We start from the raw sequence: 18,378 nt of genomic DNA on the forward strand, positions 1-18,378 counted from the left end.
CCACAGACAGGTACCCATCCACCTGGGGGTTGGGGACCCCTGCTTCTGAGTAAAAACATTACCAGGGATAAAGAGGGGCATTCTATAATGATAAAAGTTTTAGTTCATCAAGAAGTTATACCAATCCTAAATGTTTATGCACCCAAAAACTGAACTACAAAATACATGAAGCAAAAACCTACAGAATGAAAAGAAATAGATAAATCCACAATTACAGTTAGAGATTTCAACACTTCTCACTCAGTGATATATAGACAGAAATTCAGTAAGAACTGAACAATGTCACAATGCTACAGATTTCTCAACTGACTTGTGGAACCCCCTGGGAGTATTTTAACTGTACCATTCTCCTCTAATTTAAACTACTTTCCTTCACCCCAACTCACAAACCTTCTAAATCTACTAGGAACTACCAGTACCAAGTAAAGAAGAGTAAATTTTTTAAAAGTTTTATATTTTCCTGCATAGTTTTATTTTAAATGTTTTTAATTTTAATTTTAAAATAGTTCAAAAGTATATACAAAATTTATAGGTGAATTATGAAAACAATTATAACCAACTTGGGTTTTAGAAATAGAATGTTGTCTGTTTGTCCCTCCCTAAATATACCTCTCTACCTTCCAACTATAGATAAACATTATTCTGTTTCCTATGAATAATTCATTCTTGTTTTGCAATTTATGAACCGTAAATAGTAGTTTGATTCTTCCAGATTCTCAACTGCATAAAATTTAAATCATACTGCACCTATCCTTTAGACGTCCCTGTTTTACTCATTATTATGTATATGTTCACCCATATTAGGAGATGTATCACATATTATTCTATTTTATGAATATACCAAAATGTTAAAATTCTGAGGGACACTCCAGTTGTTCCCAATTTGGGGTTATTATTTTAAAAAGCTACTATGAACATGTGATACATACATACAAGGTTTATTTTAAAATATACAAACAAGAATGGGGTTGCTAAGTCATAAGATATGTACATCTTTAACTTTCCTAAATAATGCCAAACCTGTATTCCACAGTGGTTGCACCAGATTACAATCCACCAAATTCCCATTGTTTCATATTCTTACCAACATTTGGTATTTCTGACAATTTAATTTCTGCTAATTTGATGCATATATTATGATAGCTCATTGTGATCAAAAATCACATTTTCCTGATTACTAATAAGGTTGAGAATCTTATTATATGTTTATTAGCTGTTTGGATTTCCTCTCTTGTCACTTAAACACTGTTAAAATTCTTTTAGAATCTTGGGTTTTACCCTCACTCTTTCCCTGGCAGTTTCTCTGAAAATAAAAATTGCCATTGATATTGGCTTTCAGATCTCTGTAGCCATTTAATATCACCTCCAAAAGTTCATAAAAGAGTTGCATTCCCAAGAGGCACCAAGTGTTCCCCACCTAACCAACATATCGAATTTCACACCACTATACAATCTCCTCTAGAAATAACTGAGCGTCACCTTCCAACAAAACACCACCTCACTCAATGGTATCTCATTCCATTACACGTTTATTTCTAAAGAAGACATATTAGGATCTGAAGTATTCTGTAGAATAAATATCTTGAAGACTGAAGGATTAATGGAAATAATTCATTTTCTATCCTTATCATCTCATTTTAGACAGGAAAAATAAAGACTCAGAAATGTAAGCAAAACAAGATTTAGAATCTAGGATTATTCCTTTTAATGATCTTTTCCAAAATTCTAGATAAAATGGGAAAATTATTTTTCTAATTATGAAAACAATAAATATTGATATAGAGACGTTAAGCAATAGAAAATAAACAAAGAAAATACAATTCATCCAACTTCTCACAAACTGAAAGTAGCCAGAGTATATTTTCTTGGAATAAACTTCTAAATATCTTTCTCTCTCTCTCATTCTTTATCTGGCAATTAGGTTATTTCTAACTCTATTGTAAACATTATAATGAATGTCCTCTGACATATATCATTCCACATTTATTTCATGTTTTCCTTATGAAAAATTCCTAGAAAAATTTCTGTGTTAAAACACACTCATATTTAATAGTTTATGCTCATTAACAAACTTCCCTGTAGGAAGTACCAGTTTAGTATAAGAGTGCTGGTTTCCTCATGCCCTTACTTACTCTGAATATTATCAATCTTTTTAATATTTGCCAATCTGACAAGCAAAAAGCAAAAATGTGATAAGTCATTGTTTTGTGTGTATTTCCTTGAATACCAGTTATGTCAACATATCACAATATGTGAAAATGTGTCTCTCTTGACATGCGTTAGCATCTAGAATTAAGCATGTGACACAGTGCAGCCATTTAGTAGCTGCTATCCAGAAAAATTAACACAGGGGGAGTAACATAGAGTTAATGGTTTAGTTTGAGGGTCTATGAAGCAGCTACCAAGAAGTTGAGAAGCAAGTAGTAAGGAATAAAACAAATATCCAAAGATGTGGAGTCCAGCAGCATATGAGCTAACTGTCCAATGGTATCAGGTCCAGCAGTGTCACATGCCCAGTGATAATTATGACAATGGTGATATCCTAAGCAAACACTTCCCGTAGCAAGACCTTGGCTGTTCAGACTTCCTGAGATGATACCCAGTCCTGGTTCTCATCCTTCATGTTGATTATGTGAGGCACCAGACACCTTTTTCACGATTAATTAAGCAGAATCAATTACCATCTATGCTTCCAATTCCTAGTTCATTCCATGACTTTCTTTCCTTCTATTTCCAAACCCTCTACCATTTGATTATATAATTATCTTTTCAAACTAATATATAAATTAATAAAAACATCTTCACTTCTGTCATTAATTTGTATAACAAAATTTCATACATAATTTTCAGATAGATATTTGGTGAACTTGTTTCAGGAAATTATTAAACAAGTAAGAGATTAAGTCTGCAGTTGCAGATGCCTTAAGAATATTAGATTTGCAATACAATTTTCTTTTCATTTTAAAAGGAAAAATATGATTAACTAAAAAAGTAAATTTTTTATTCACCTACCTTGTTAATAAAGAAACACAGAAGCATTATTTAAGATAGGTGCCATTCATACACATGTTGGAAGCAGCAAAGACACTACTGTACTGGAAAGACAAGTACATAACTTTATTGAAAGTAAGTTTCCCTCTATAAAATTATGAACTACCAAATGTCAGGAATTTTGAAGAAAGAAGAAAATAAATGATTCTTCAATTAAAAACCCCACATGATGCAAAATAATTTGCAAGTTTAATTTGACACTTATAGACATCTGGAGAAACATTCAGTAAATTTAGAGAAGTTTCACTGGATGTTTCAGAACTCCTTACTGCATATTTCTCTCTTTAAAAGCAAAGGAAAATCATTATTTACAATGACATTTTCTCCCAATAATTAAAATCTTACTTTTAATAACATTCAACTGTACTATACTTTTTAATAATCCTTATCTCTTGATAGGTACAAAATTCCAAAAAGTTATAGAAGCTAGATGGGGGGGGGAGGGGGGAACCAGGCTGCACAGCAGGAGGTGTGCAGCAGGCAAACAAGCAAAGCTTCGTTTGCTACTCCCCATCGCTTCCCATCACTTGCATTACCACCTGAACCATCCCCCTTCCCCCCAGCCCCGTTCATGGAAAAACTGTCTTCTACAAAACCAGTCCCTGGAGCCAAAAAGGTTGGGGACCACTGAGCTAGACAAAAAGGCAAACTGACTTTCTTCATTAACATCCTAATTACCCAGCCCAATTAATCTTGGGCTTAGCTATGTAATTTGCTCTGGTTAATGGAAGGTGAGTGGATGTAACATATGATGAAGAAAAAGCTTTGAGCACTTGTGGCTGGGGTCAGTTACTAGCTATCTTATTTATACCATGAGAACTGTATGGCCCAAACAGGGACCGCTTCTTCCACCTAAATCCTCAAATGAAAAAGACACATGAAAAAACAGCAGAGTTGTCACTGACCAGCAGTGGCCTGAAGCTAACATGTAATGAGAGCAACCGATATAGCTTTGTTATATAAAAACTTTGTTGTTATAACAACTGATTATGAGAGACGTTTGTTATACATCATAACGTAATGCAAGCTGACTAATACATGTGGTACTGGCCCTCACTGTGATTCACCCTACCTAACAGAACAGATAATTCTATGTATTTACTTGTTTTAAAAATTAATAATAGATATTCACAGAAAGATAGACAAGATGAAAAGGCAGAGGGAAATGTACCAAATGAAGGAAAAAGATAAAACCCCAGAAAAACAACTAAATGAAGTGGAGATAGGCAACCTTCCAGAAAAAGAATTCAGAAAAATGATAGTGAAGATGATCCAGAACCTCGGAAAAAGAATGGAGGCAAAGATTGAGAAGATGCAAGAAATGTTTAACAAAGACCTAGAAGAATTAAAGAACAAACAAACAGAGATGAACAATACAATAACTGAAAATGAAAACTACACTAGAAGGAATCAATAGCAGAATAACTGAGGCAGAAGAACGGGTAAGTGACCTGGAAGACAGAATGGTGGAATTCACTGCTGCAGAAATGAACGAAGAAAAAAGAATGAAAAGAAATGAAGACAGCCTAAGAGACCTCTGGGACAACATTAAACACAACAACATTCGCATTATAGAGGTCCCAGAAGGAGAAGAGACAGAGAAAGGACCAGACATAATATCTGAAGAGATTATAGTCGAAAACTTCCCTAACATGGGAAAGGAAATAGCCACTCAAGTCCACGAAGTGCAGCGAGTCCCATACAGGATAAACCCAAGGAGAAACATGCCGAGACACGTAGTAATCAAATTGGCAAAAATTAAAGACAAAGAAAACTTATTGAAAGCAGCAAGGGAAAAATGACAAATAACATATAAGGGAACTCCCATAAGGTTAACAGCTGATTTCACAGCAGAAACTCTACAAGCCAGAAGGGAGTGGCATGATATACTTAAAGTGATGAAAGGGAAGAACCTACAACCAAGATTACTCTACCCAGCAAGGATCTCATTTAGATTTGATGGAGACATCAAAAGTTTTACAAACAAGCAAAAGCTAAGAGAATTCAGCACCACCAAACCAGCTCTACAACAAATGCTAAAGGAACTTCTCTAAGTGGGAAACACAAGAGAAGAAAAGGACCTACAAAAACAACCCCAAAACAATTAAGAAAATGGTCATAGGAACATACATATCAATAATTACCTTATACGTGAATGGATTAAATGCTCGAACCAAAAGACACAGGCTTGCTGAATGGATACAAAAACAAGACCCATATATATGCTGTCTACAAGAGACCCACTTCAGGCCTAGGGACACATACAGACTGAAAGTGAGGGGATGGAAAAAGATATTCCATGCAAATAGAAATCAAAAGAAAGCTAGAGTAGCAATACTCATATCAGATAAAATAGACTTTAAAATAAAGAATGTTACAAGAGACAAGGAAGGACACTACATAATGATCAAGGGATCAATCCAAGAAGAAGATATAACAATGATAAATATATACGCACCCAACATAGGAGCATCTCAATACATAAGGCAACTGCTAACAGCTACAAAAGAGGAAATCAACAGTAACACAATAATAGTGGGGAACTTTAACACCTCACTTACACCAATGGACAGATCATCCAAAATGAAAATAAATAAGGAAACATAAGCTTTAAATGACACAATAGACCAGATAGATTTAATTGATATTTACAGGACATTCCATTCAAAAACAGCAGATTACACTTTCTTCTCAAGTGCGCATGGAACATTCTCCAGGATAGATTACATCTTGGGTCACAAATCAAGCCTCAGTAAATTTAAGAAAATTGAAATCATATCAAGCATCTTTTCTGACCACAATGCTATGAGGTTAGAAATCAACTACAGGCTAAAAAACATAAAAAAACACAAACACATGGAGACTAAACAATACATTACTAAATAACCAAGAGATCACTGAAGAAATCAAAGAGGAAATTAAAAAATACCTAGAGACAAATGACAATGAAAACACGACGACCCAAAACCTATGGGATGCAGCAAAAGTAGTTCTAAGAGGGAAGTTTATAGCTATACAAGCCTACCTAAAGAAAGAAGAAAAATCTCAAGTAAACAATCTAACCTTACACCTAAAGAAACTAGAGAAAGAAGAACAAACAAAACCCAAAGTTAGCAGAAGGAAAGAAATCATAAAGATCAGAGCAGAAATAAATGAAATAGAAACAAAGAAAACAATAGCAAAGATCAATAAAACTAAAAGCTCGTTCTTTGAGAAGATAAACAAAATTGATAAGCCATCAGCCAGACTCATCAAGAAAAAGAGGGAGAGGACTCAAATCAATAAAATCAGAAATGAAAAAGGAGAAGTTACAACAGACACCGCAGAAATACAAAGCATCCTAAGAGACTACTACAAGCAACTTTATGCCAATAAAATGGACAACCTGGAAGAAATGGTCAAATTCTTAGCAAGGTATAACCTTCCAAGACTGAACCAGGAAGAAATAGAAAATATGAACAGACCAATCACAAGTAATGAAATTGAAACTGTGATTACAAATCTTCCAACAAACAAAAGTCCAGGACCAGATGGCTTCACAGGTGAATTCTATCAAACATTTAGAGAAGAGCTAACACCCATCCTTCTCAAACTCTTCCAAAAAATTGCAGAGGAAGGAACACTCCCAAACTCATTCAATGAGGCCACCATCACCCTGATACCGAAACCAGACAAAGATACTACAAAAAAAGAAAATTACAGACCAGTATCACTGATGAATACAGATTCAAAAATCCTCAACAAAATACCAGCAAACAGAATCCAACAACACATTAAAAGGATCATACACCATGACCAAGTGGGATTTATCTCAGGGATGCAAGGATTCTTCAATATACACAAATCAATCAATGTGATACACCATATTAAAAAATTGAAGAAGAAAAACCATATGATCATCTCAATAGATGCAGAAAAAGCTTTTGACAAAATTCAACATCCATTTATGATAAAAACTCTCCAGAAAGTGGGCATAGAAGGAACCTACCTCAACATAATAAAGGCCATATACGACAAACCCACAGCAAACATCATTCTCAATGGTGAAAAACTGAAAGCATTTCCTCTAAGATCAGAAACAAGACAAGGATGTCCACTCTCACCACTATTATTCAACATAATTTTGGAAGTCCTAACCACGGCAATCAGAGAAGAAAAAGAAATAAAAGGAATACAAATTGGAAAAAAAGAAGTAAAACTGTCACTGTTTGCAGATGACATGATACTCTACATAGAGAATCCTAAAGATGCCACCAGAAAACTACTACAGCTAATCAATGAATTTGGTAAAGTTGCAGGATACAAAATTAATGCACAGAAATCTCTTGCACTTCTATACACTAATGATGAAAAATCTGAAAGATGAATTAAGGAAACACTCCCATTTACCACTGCAACAAAAAGAATAAAATACCTAGGAATATACCTTCCTAGGGAGACAAAAGATCTGTATGCAGAAAACTATAAGACACTGATGAAAGAAATTAAAGATGATACCAACAGATCGAGAGATATACCATGTTCTTGGATTGGAAGAATCAATACTGTGAAAATGACTATACTACCCAAAGCAATCTACAGATTCAATGCAATCCCTAACAAGTTACCAATGGCATTTTTTTACAGAACTAGAACAAAAAATCTTAAAATTTGTATGGAGACACAAAAGACCCCAAATAGCCAAAGCAGTCTTGAGGGAAAAACACAGAGCTGGATGGATCAGACTCCCTGACTTCAGACTATCCTACAAAGCTACAGTAATCAAGACAATATGGTACTGGCACAAAAACAGAAACATAGATGAATGGAACAAGATAGAAAGCCCAGAGGTAAACCCACACACTTATGGTCAACTAATCTATGACAAAGGAGGCAAGGATATACAATGGAGCAAAGACAGTCTCTTCAACAACTGGTGTTGGGAAAACTGGACAGCTACATGTAAAAGAATGAAATTAGAACACTCCCTAACACCATACACAAAAATAAACTCAAAACAGATTAGAGGCCTAAATGTAAGACCGGACACTATAAAACTCTTAGAGGAAAACATAGGAACAACACTCTTTGACATGAATCACAGCAAGATCTTTTTTGATCCACCTCCTACAGTAATGGAAATAAAAACAAAAATAAACAAATGGGACCTAATGAAACGTCAAAGCTTTTGCACAGCAAAGGAAACCATAAACAAGATGAAAAGACAACCCTCAGAATGGGAGAAAATATTTGCAAACGAATCAATGGACAAAGGATTAATCTCCAAAATATATAAACAGCTCATGCAGCTCAATATTAAAAAAACAAACAACCCAATCCAAAAATGGGCAGAAGTCCTAAATAGACATTTCTCCAAAGAAGACATACAGATGGCCAAGAAACACATGAAAAGCTGCTCAACATCACTAATTATTAGCGAAATGCAAATCAAAACTACAATGAGGTATCACCTCACACCAGTTAGAATGGGCTTCATCAGAAAATCTACAAACAACAAATGCTGGAGAGGGTGTAGAGAAAAGGGAACCCTCTTGCCCTGTTGGTGGGAATGTAAACTGATATAGCCACTATGGAGAACAGTATGGAGGTTCCTTAAAAAACTAAAAACAGAATTACCATATGATCCGGCAATCCCACTACTGGGCATATACCCAGAGAAAACCACAGTTCAAAAAGACACATGCACCCCAATGTTCATTGCAGCACTATTTACAATAGCCAGGTCATGGAAGCAACCTAAATGCCCATCAACAGACGAATGGATAAAGAAGTAGTGGTACATATATACAATGGAATATTACTCAGCCATAAAAAGGAACGAAATTGGGTTATTTGTTGAGACGTGGATGGATCTAGAGACTGTCATACAGAATGAAGTAAGTCAGAAAGAGAAAAACAAATATCGTATATTAACGCATATACGTGGAACCTAGAAAAATGGTACAGATGAACCTGTTTGCTGGGCAGAAGTGAGACACAGATGTAGAGAACAAACGTATGGACACCAAGGGGGGGAAAGCGTGGGGGGGTGGGGGTGGTGGTGTGATGAATTGGGCGATTGGGATTGACATGTATACACTGATGTGTATAAAATGGATGACTAATACAAACCTGGTGTATAAAAAAAATAAAATTTAAAAATTAAAAAAAATAATAATAATGAGAGCAACTATCTTAATATCACTCTTTTCAACAGAATTCCTTTTATTTATTGTAATTGGAACAGATTAAATCACATACTATCCCTGAATTAGTTGAGGAATATGGAATGAGATACATATTTTAAGCCTACATACTGCACTCCTGGCATCTAGTGTGGAAATAAGTTCTCTAAAACTGCAAGGACCTCTGAATCAAAATTGAGGCCTACTGGAAACTGAGAAGGGGGAAATAATTTATCAGAAAATAGTTAACAGATATTTTTTACACTATGCAACAAGATATTTTTTAATGCCTCATAAACAATATTGAGAACTTTAAAGAAAATGTAGGCATAGTTTAAATTTGAAAATGCTTAAAACAGGGACAGAAATGTAATTTAGATTAGTGGTCATTAAATGACTCATTAGTCATCTGTAATATGACTGTACTAATTTCTGTAAGAGTAAAGAAGTGAAATTTCACAAGGGCAGGATTATATATAACATTCAAACAATATATATAAATATCAGAGTTACTGGAAAAAGGAAAATGCCAATGAGTTTAAAAGATATTCCAGCGTTATTTCCACTACACACATAACCACTAAAGGGTTACATGATTAGTCTGAGACAGAAGTCACTAAAAAATATTCTTTAAACAGTGGGAAGGTTATGAAGGTTATCTTGATACTCGTACACATATTTAAGCCTGTGGTGCATTTCAAATTAACTAATGGAGGTAGCTAACAGAGAACATTTCATCACTTGCATCTTCAAAACATATATTGTCTTACACCAAAATTAAATACATATACATCATGCACTATATCTATTTCACTTTATTTATTTACCAGTATTAGCCAGAACAAGAGTGTATGTATTTTTTTTCTACTTTTAAGTTTACTAGACTGAGATTTTTAACTACACATAAATGTTCACATGAAAATGGATAAGTATAGAGTCAGAAGAAGCAGTTGGCAAAACATATTACACAAACTTAAAGAATTGAAAGTGTCCCAGAAATAAATAAATGATAAATCAGATGAGGTACCATTAAGGATGGAAAGGGATACAAATGTAGGTGGCAGTAGTGAAAGCTGGTAGAAAAGCAGCTGCCTTACTCCCCAACAAGGATTAAAAGCTGGGAATACTAACTTTGGAAGAATTTGAAAGTTCCTTTTCCCTTATAATATATCACATCAGAGTCTTTCTTCTCTTTCTACAGGAGATTATGAAAATTTTTCAGAAAAACATGGAGTCATATCAATGATATATAATTATCTTATGTATTTCTAAAAGCCCATAATTTTGAAGACATCTATAGGTAGAAAAAAAAAAAGGAAGAAGGGTATCATTAATATAGCCTTTCAAGACATATATAGGATAAAATTAAAACAGAATGATTGTGAAAATGCCTCTCCATCCTTCAGAAAGTGCCCCTCAGTGAAATTATTAGTAAAAATGGGTATGGTTGCATCATCTACTGTGAGGACACAGTTGCATCAACGGTGTTTTTTGTTTCTGTTTCGACAAAACAAAAGAAAAATCATTTGGCAGGAGGTGGAAAGGGAGGGCACGTGATTTTTCTGTATTTTTTTTTTTACCTTTGGGGATTAAGTGAATTCACAAAAATGAAAAGAAAAATGCAACAGGTAATATATGCCCATTGTTATGGATGCTGTTATACCTTTAAGAGATTACCTTTCTGTAATTAAGCTTGTGCCTCATGATTGCTTGAAATCAGCTCTCATATCCAGAACTATAAGCAGGAATCAAAATCTTTTGGATTCTCTTCCCCCATAAACATTGCTCCTTCTTTACCATCTTTCTCCTCTTGACGATTTCTTTCTTGGCATCATTAAGAAAAGGATTTGTGCAAGGTTTCCCTTTGGGTAGGTGGATTCACACTTGAAACCAGAGATACCATGTTGTACAACTCCAAGGGCTGTAATTCAAAATGTAGCGAAAGCCAAGATATAGTTTTTTGAAGTTCCTGGAGCTGGAGAGGGCAATATTCACATAGAAAATAATGTGAATGCTGCCCTTTGGGGTTGAGGGACACACTGGTATATTGGGGCATATTAGGTGAGCTTCTGAAAACCTTGGGGCCCAATGAAATACAGGGCCTGTAAGACCCTAGTTCCACCACCACCCTCCTTCTAGCAGTACAAATAATAAAGACTGGAATAAGGGCAAAAGTCACTGGCAAAATGTTACACCCTATATCCGATAATTTACTCACTTCTGTTTTACCCTGTGGCTATTGCTTTGGAAAGACAATTGATAAAGAAGTTATATATGAACAACAACAGGAAAAAAAAATAGCAGTTCATTCTGCTTATGAATAATGACAAATTGATAGATTACATTATCAGAGAAAAGAGGTTGAGAATTGTAGACTAGAAAATGACCATTTTGTTCTGTAGCTTCAGTTTACAGATGAGAAAACTAAAGCCCAAACAAAATCAGAGATCACAGACTAAGATCCCAGGTGTCTAACCAGATTCAACCAGAAAAGCTCTTCATCCACCTTATTTTAAAATGTTTCCATATAAGATTCCTTCTTCATACAAGATTCTCATTGTGCAGCATGACACTGTCTTCCACACAAGCCAAGGCACAACTTGCCTCTTCAAAAGAAATTCTGAAGGAGGTACTGTAAGAAGGACAGTAATCCCAGAAATGAAGACAAAAGCAAGTGAAAAAACAAACAATGGCCATATAAAACAATGATGAATGTGTTTTTGTGGTTAAAAGTTAGAATTAAAATACACAAAATCAATAAAATGTAGATCTGACAGTGGGGTGTTAAATGAAAATAAAATGATCTACAGTTCTTATACTGTCTGTGAGGAGAACAAAGGTTGTGGAATGTATTTGGCCATTAATGAATTAAGTATTATGCAAATTCCAATTTCTAGGGTAATCAGTAAAAGAATATTTCCAAGTAAGAAAAGAAGAAATAAATTCTTTAGACGTTTCTTCTGCTATTTGCTTTCATATTTCCAAGTAATTTGTCATATATTCATAGGGCTACTTTATCAATTTTAGATTCTATTAACTGAATTTTATGTTATCTCACCGCTTTCACACCATTACCACACTATTTCCCCTTCTTTCCACCTTATTTTCCTCCCAATATATCATAGTTCTTAGGTCAATCAATATTCATATTTAACATTATTATGACTATATGAATAATGTTATGACTTATGAATAATGTTAGTTGCTGACTGAAGTTTATTGAAATTTAATTTACTTTCTTGTCTAATTTTGTGTCCTCTTACTGGAATAAACAACGGCTTTGTGTGGTTCTCTATTACTTATCTCTAATTCTTCAGAAAAGAAATGAAAGTAATTTGTTCTGGAGAATGAGAGTCAGGGATAGATAGGAGTAAGGCTTAATTTCGAAACATTTAACAACCAATAACACAGACACCAATTAATCCAATATTCTCTGTCCATAAACAACCAGTAAGGCCATGCTAGTTTGTACCCCCTGAACATCAGCCATAGGGAGGGGAATTTGGAAGGAAACTATGGGCTAGGAGATTGCTGTTGCTTTGTTACAAGACTTGGAGTACTACCTGACCTTTTAAATCATATGTATGGATTATGTCAAATAAAAAATTAATTTAAAAGATAAATACAGTTGGTTATATTTAGTCCTTTAGCCCTAGCAGATCTACTTGAAACTAAAGAATTCATTATGTGACATATACACCCAAAATAAAATGCTAGCAAGTGTTTGAAACAAAAGTCCATAGGGAGAAAACCGTTCCTGCTGTGTAGCAGGATTGCTCAGCATCCAAGGTGCTTACTTTCTAACGAATAAATATTTTTGCCTCTACTTAGAGCCAGAGGCTGAATAATATACAACAAATTCTTCTAAGCAAAGTGAATTGAATTAAAGAGATAACAGTTTCCTCAAATGGGAAGCTGCCTTAAGTAATTGTAGCCTATTAGGTGTTAATTTTCAACAGATGCTACTTAACTGTAATATAGTATCATCCTTGTATTTAATAAGGTCTCTGAGTTGAGAGTCCCTGTGCCAAATTTTATACCAATTCATTTAAATTGGGTGGAGTTACTACATCTCCCCCAAAACAAATAAAGATAGGCATGCTATTTAGTAACTGTAAGGGATACCACATTAATCATCATTCTTAATTTCCCTCCAGAAATCATTTCTGTCAATAAATCTATTTCAACTAAGATGAATGGGAAGCAAGAGAATTAGGTTTAAGCAGCGGGCTGCTGGCAAACTGGCTTGGGGACGATAGCTGAGATTAAATCATGAAACTATGAAATAGAGGGAAAGTGTCTTCCTTTTCGTGGTGTACAAACATACATAAAAGACACATCCTTCTTTTTTTGTTGTTGTTTTGTTTTGTTTTTGTTTTTCAATCATCTTTCTTAACATTGAATTCTTACGGGAAATACAGAGTATCTATGAATACAAGGACTTTTATAGGTTCTCAGTAAAAACAGAGGGTTTGGGGGGTTTTTTTAGTGAATTATCAAAGGAAATTTCTTATCTTTTGGAGTTTAAGGGCAAAAGCTTTAGGGAAGACTTAGGAAGAAAACTTCAGAAATAAAAAAGGTATAATTGAACATTGGAAATATGGAATTTGCTATAGAAAAATATTAAAACAATATCAAGCAATAAATAGAAATAAATTAGCAATTTATGTGTGAGTTACAAAGTAATACAAAACTATTAAACATTAAGTTATTTTATTCAATTCAATAGATTTTTAAAAGAGGGTTTGGAGTTAGAAAATGGCATGATTCTGCCCTTATGATAAATATAATCTAAAAGTGAAGACAGACATAAAAGCAAGTAAGTTTTTAAATAACCAAATACTTATGGCTCTGTGGTTAATTTTGCCTGAGGCTGGATCAGGGATGACTTTATTCGAGAAAAATAAATTTGAAATATGTATAACTGACCATTAAATAGAGACAAGAAGAAAAGCAGATGGAACAGCAAGAAAGAATCAAAGTGCACAGCATATTGAAGGAAGTATAAATAGTGTGACATGGTTAGAATTTATGATAACTTTTGTCTAAAGAGAGCATATATTGAGAGAGAATAGTATCAGTCTAAAACATTTATTCCTGCTTCCTGATATTACTCAATTAGATAAATAACCTATTCTATTAGAATTATGGCTCCAGTTGATGTTTACTTGTGCTCTACATTTTGTAAGGAGTCATCACTTGCACCCAAAATAGAAATCCTGTTACCTAACTTGTATGACAATATTCCCTACCTGACTACATCCTTGCACCCACCAACAAACACTAACACACTACTTGAAAACAGAGGCACATGCTATCAGAAATCTTTAAAAATCTGGGCAGAAACCTTTACAAATTTTCTTCCTTTTACTATCAGAAAGAGGCACACGCTATCAGAAACCTTCACAAATTTTCTTCCTTTTTCTATCTTGTACCTACTTGTACCATATTATCAAAATATGACATGAACAAAGCAAAACTAAATTTGTAACTTAGTTCTTTTCCACCATATCAACCAAGAGATAATTACTGTCCTCAGTGCATTAAAATGCTATTTGAGATTTTTTAAAACTACAAAACTGTAATCAATTAGAATAAATTTTGAGAGGGCCTGGTTGCTAGTTAGCACAGATAAAATAAAGACTATATTTTCGTGCATAATTTTCAACCTCTTAGAAAAAGTAAATCCTTTTTCAAGTGTGTAAGAATATATGTAAAAGTTTTGCATAATACCTGTATGTTCTTATGGCTCTGTTATTATGTCATCCTCCCCGCCTTCACATGGTACAGCCAATATTTATAATTTCACATGATAATTCCCTCAATGTTTTACCTATAGTGCCAATAAATCTAAATTGTCAATAAAAATTTAACTGAGTCTTTGGAGATGCATATGTTGGCTATTGCTTAGATAAAGGAAAATCAGGTGACTCCTACCTTCCCAACATTTCATAGCTGAATTTTCAATCCTTGCTTCTCATAATCCTTATGAGATTAAGATCTCATAATTAAGATCTCCATGTGTCTCATATTTATAATTATATTGACTGTGATAATTTTAACACATATCCTGATTCTGAATTATGGGGACTGTTCCTCCTTCATCACTTACCCTACATTCTAAGACTTTGAGTCATTCATATTCTTTAAATGTTTTTAACACTAGTGACCCCAAATTTGAAATCCAAGTATTTGTCAATCCTGGCATCTGAAGGGCCTTCTGAAATAACTATGTGTGTATTCACTCTGGCTCTGAGGGGAAAATGCCCCAATCGTCACTTCTCCTTATACTAGGGATTTCCAGCTATAGAAATAACAAATGGACATAACTCAACAACCTTTAAATCAAAGCATATACATATCTATAACAGATTATGAAAACACATATTTTAAACAAAACTTAAGAAAGTGAAAATGTTTCTAATATTTTAAATATGGAATCAGATCAACAAACTTGCATCCAGACTGTCAAACATTTGTCAAAGTTTTCTAGATTATTGAAAAACTGATTTCATATAAAGGCAAGTAATGAATATGTCAATTTATATTAATTTGTGAGCTAATATTTATCCAAATTATCCCTTACTATAAAAGAATTTTTAAGATATAAGGAAAAGAAGTACATTATTATTGTTGCATTAATTCATTGCCTGGATGTTTGTTACAGCAAAGCAAAGAATAAAAGAGGCTTTAGAACATAAATCATCTATTCATTATCAGCTATCTATGGAAATAAGTTTGTATTTTAATTTTTAAATAATCAAGCTCTCATCTGGAATCATATGAGAATTAGGAACATAAAACACCCTTGCTAAAATCTGATGACAGTGCATTAGGATAGCTAATGTCAGTCACGATACTTAGCAGCTTAATACAGAAAGGATTTATCTCCCTGACCAAAGAGGATAAACAGGACTGCAACTCTCACCTTCCTCGAAGCCATCCAAGGTTAGCATTACCAATGCTTGCCCACTCTCTCATCCACAATCAATATAAAAGAAAATATGATACTTAAAGAACCTTTTTAGTAACGTAGTCCCACAGGCAATTTAACTGGTCTTTTGTTATAGAAAGAAATTAAACGTCACTTAAAATTGAACTTTAACACTTTTTAAAGGAAAACAATAAAACACTTCAAAATTTTGAAATTTATCTCCAGATGCCAAGGTCCAGGAAACTGCATGGTTATATTTTTTAAGAGACATAAAACATTAATAGAAAAGGACTAGAAATAACTGATATCATAACTAAACTGAATGGTCAAGGAAAAGACTATAAAAGTAACTAATGTTATAAAAGGTATCAAGGAATCTTGAAATCCTAAACTTTGTTATGAGCATAAACTAGCAATCAGAAGTGAGGTTCAGGATCATTTTTATATGGTTATTTTACTGGAGTTTATAATGAAAGTGCCTATTATGTTCTACTGTGTTAGCACAGGGAAATAATAAATAAGGAAGACAGGCCCCATGCCCTCAAGGAAATTGCCATCCGTGCGTCTCATCATTTCCACATGGCAAGAGCTAAAAAACTGCTAGCTATCTGAGAACCTCCACACTACAACATTGTGGCTGGCACTTTGATTTCCCAGTAACAATGGAGTCATTTTCAATTGAAAGGAAGAAGAAAGGAGAGGAAAGGAGAAGAGGGAAGTGGAGGTGAAGTAAAGGGAGGGAAGGAAGAAGGGAGAAAAGGGGAGGAGAGTAGAACAACTTCACCTCTAAATCAGGAACTATGACGCCAAGAGTTATGGGAAATTTGTAGTGAAACTTGTAAACAACAATGTTTGCTTTTATTGGCTTCTTCCTACCAAACGTCTCCCAAACATGGTAAATTGCAAAAGGACATAGCAAAAGATATCTTCAATTTTGTTTTTTAAAGAGTTCTTTATATATTGCCAAGCTGTCCAAACACATATTTATGCAAAATTTAAAGTTTAAATAACTTGAAGATCTTTTATCACACTTAGATTTATCATTAGAGAAAATAGGAAACCACCAACTATCTAACATCTTTCAACAACTTTAAGAACTTAAGATTATATTTTTAATAAAGATAGTTTAACAAAAAATATCTGAATTCTTCTAAAGAAGCAGAATTTGAAAGAATAACGTTACTTAAAATTCTTAATGGCTTTAGGCTAATATTTTAAATATTTTTATACTAATTAAAAAATATTTTATAATAGTAACAAAAAATTTTTCCTAATTGGAAATATATTTTAATTATCCATTGTGACTAAATTACTGAAAAGTCACTTTACTATAAACACAATTTTTTTCTTATTGAGGTACAGTTGATGTACAATATTATATAAATTTCAGGTGTACAGCATAGTGATTCACACTTTTTAAAGGTTTATTCCATTTATAGTTATAAAATATAGGCTATATTCCCTGTGTTGTATTATATATTCTTATAGCTTATTTATTTTATATAAAGTAGTTTGTACCTTTTGATCCCACATCCCTATGTTGCGCCTCCCCCTTCCCTCTCCCCACTGCTTTGTTCTCTATATCTGTGAGTCTGTTTCTTGTTTTGTTATATTCACTAGCTCTTTTTTTTTTTAGATTCCACATATAAGCGATATCATACAATATTTACCTTTCTCTGTCTGACTTATTTCACTTAGAATAAAAACTTCCAAGTCCACTGATGTTGCTGCAAATAGCAAGATTTCACTTTTTATGGCTGAGTAGCATTCCATTGTGTGTGTGCGCACGCGCGCATGTGTGTGTGTGTGTACACACCACTTCTTTACCCATTTGTCTGTTGATGGGCACTTAGGCTGCTTCAGTATCTTGGCTATTGCAAATAGTGTTGCCAAGAACACTGGGGTGCATGTATCTTTCTGAATTAGTGCTTTCTTTCTTTGTTTTTTTTAAATAAATTCACAGGAGTGGAGTTGCTGGGTTGTATGGTAGTTCTATTTTTAGTTTTTTGAGGGACTGCCATACCGTTTTCCCCAGTGGCTACACAAATTTACATTCCCACCAACAGTGTATCAAGATTTTGTTATCTCTACATCCAGGCTAACATTGGTTATTTTGGTAGTTTTGATGATAGCCATTCTGCTAGTCGTGGGGTGATATCTCATTGCGGTTTTAATTTGCGTTAATCTGATGATTAATGATGTTGAGTATCTTTTCATGTGCTTGTTGGC

At 33.9% G+C, this 18,378-nt stretch overlaps 1 long non-coding RNA gene across 1 annotated transcript in view; it reads right to left on the reverse strand.

Annotated features, from left to right (window-relative positions):
- LOC309656171 overlaps positions 1–18,378 on the reverse strand; it is a 304,542-nt gene that overhangs the window by 181,061 nt on the left and 105,103 nt on the right. The gene's annotated exons all lie outside the window — the stretch shown is intronic.

Source organism: Balaenoptera physalus (genome assembly GCF_965194825.1).
Source record: "Balaenoptera physalus genome assembly, chromosome: 2".
NCBI lineage: Eukaryota > Metazoa > Chordata > Mammalia > Artiodactyla > Balaenopteridae > Balaenoptera > Balaenoptera physalus.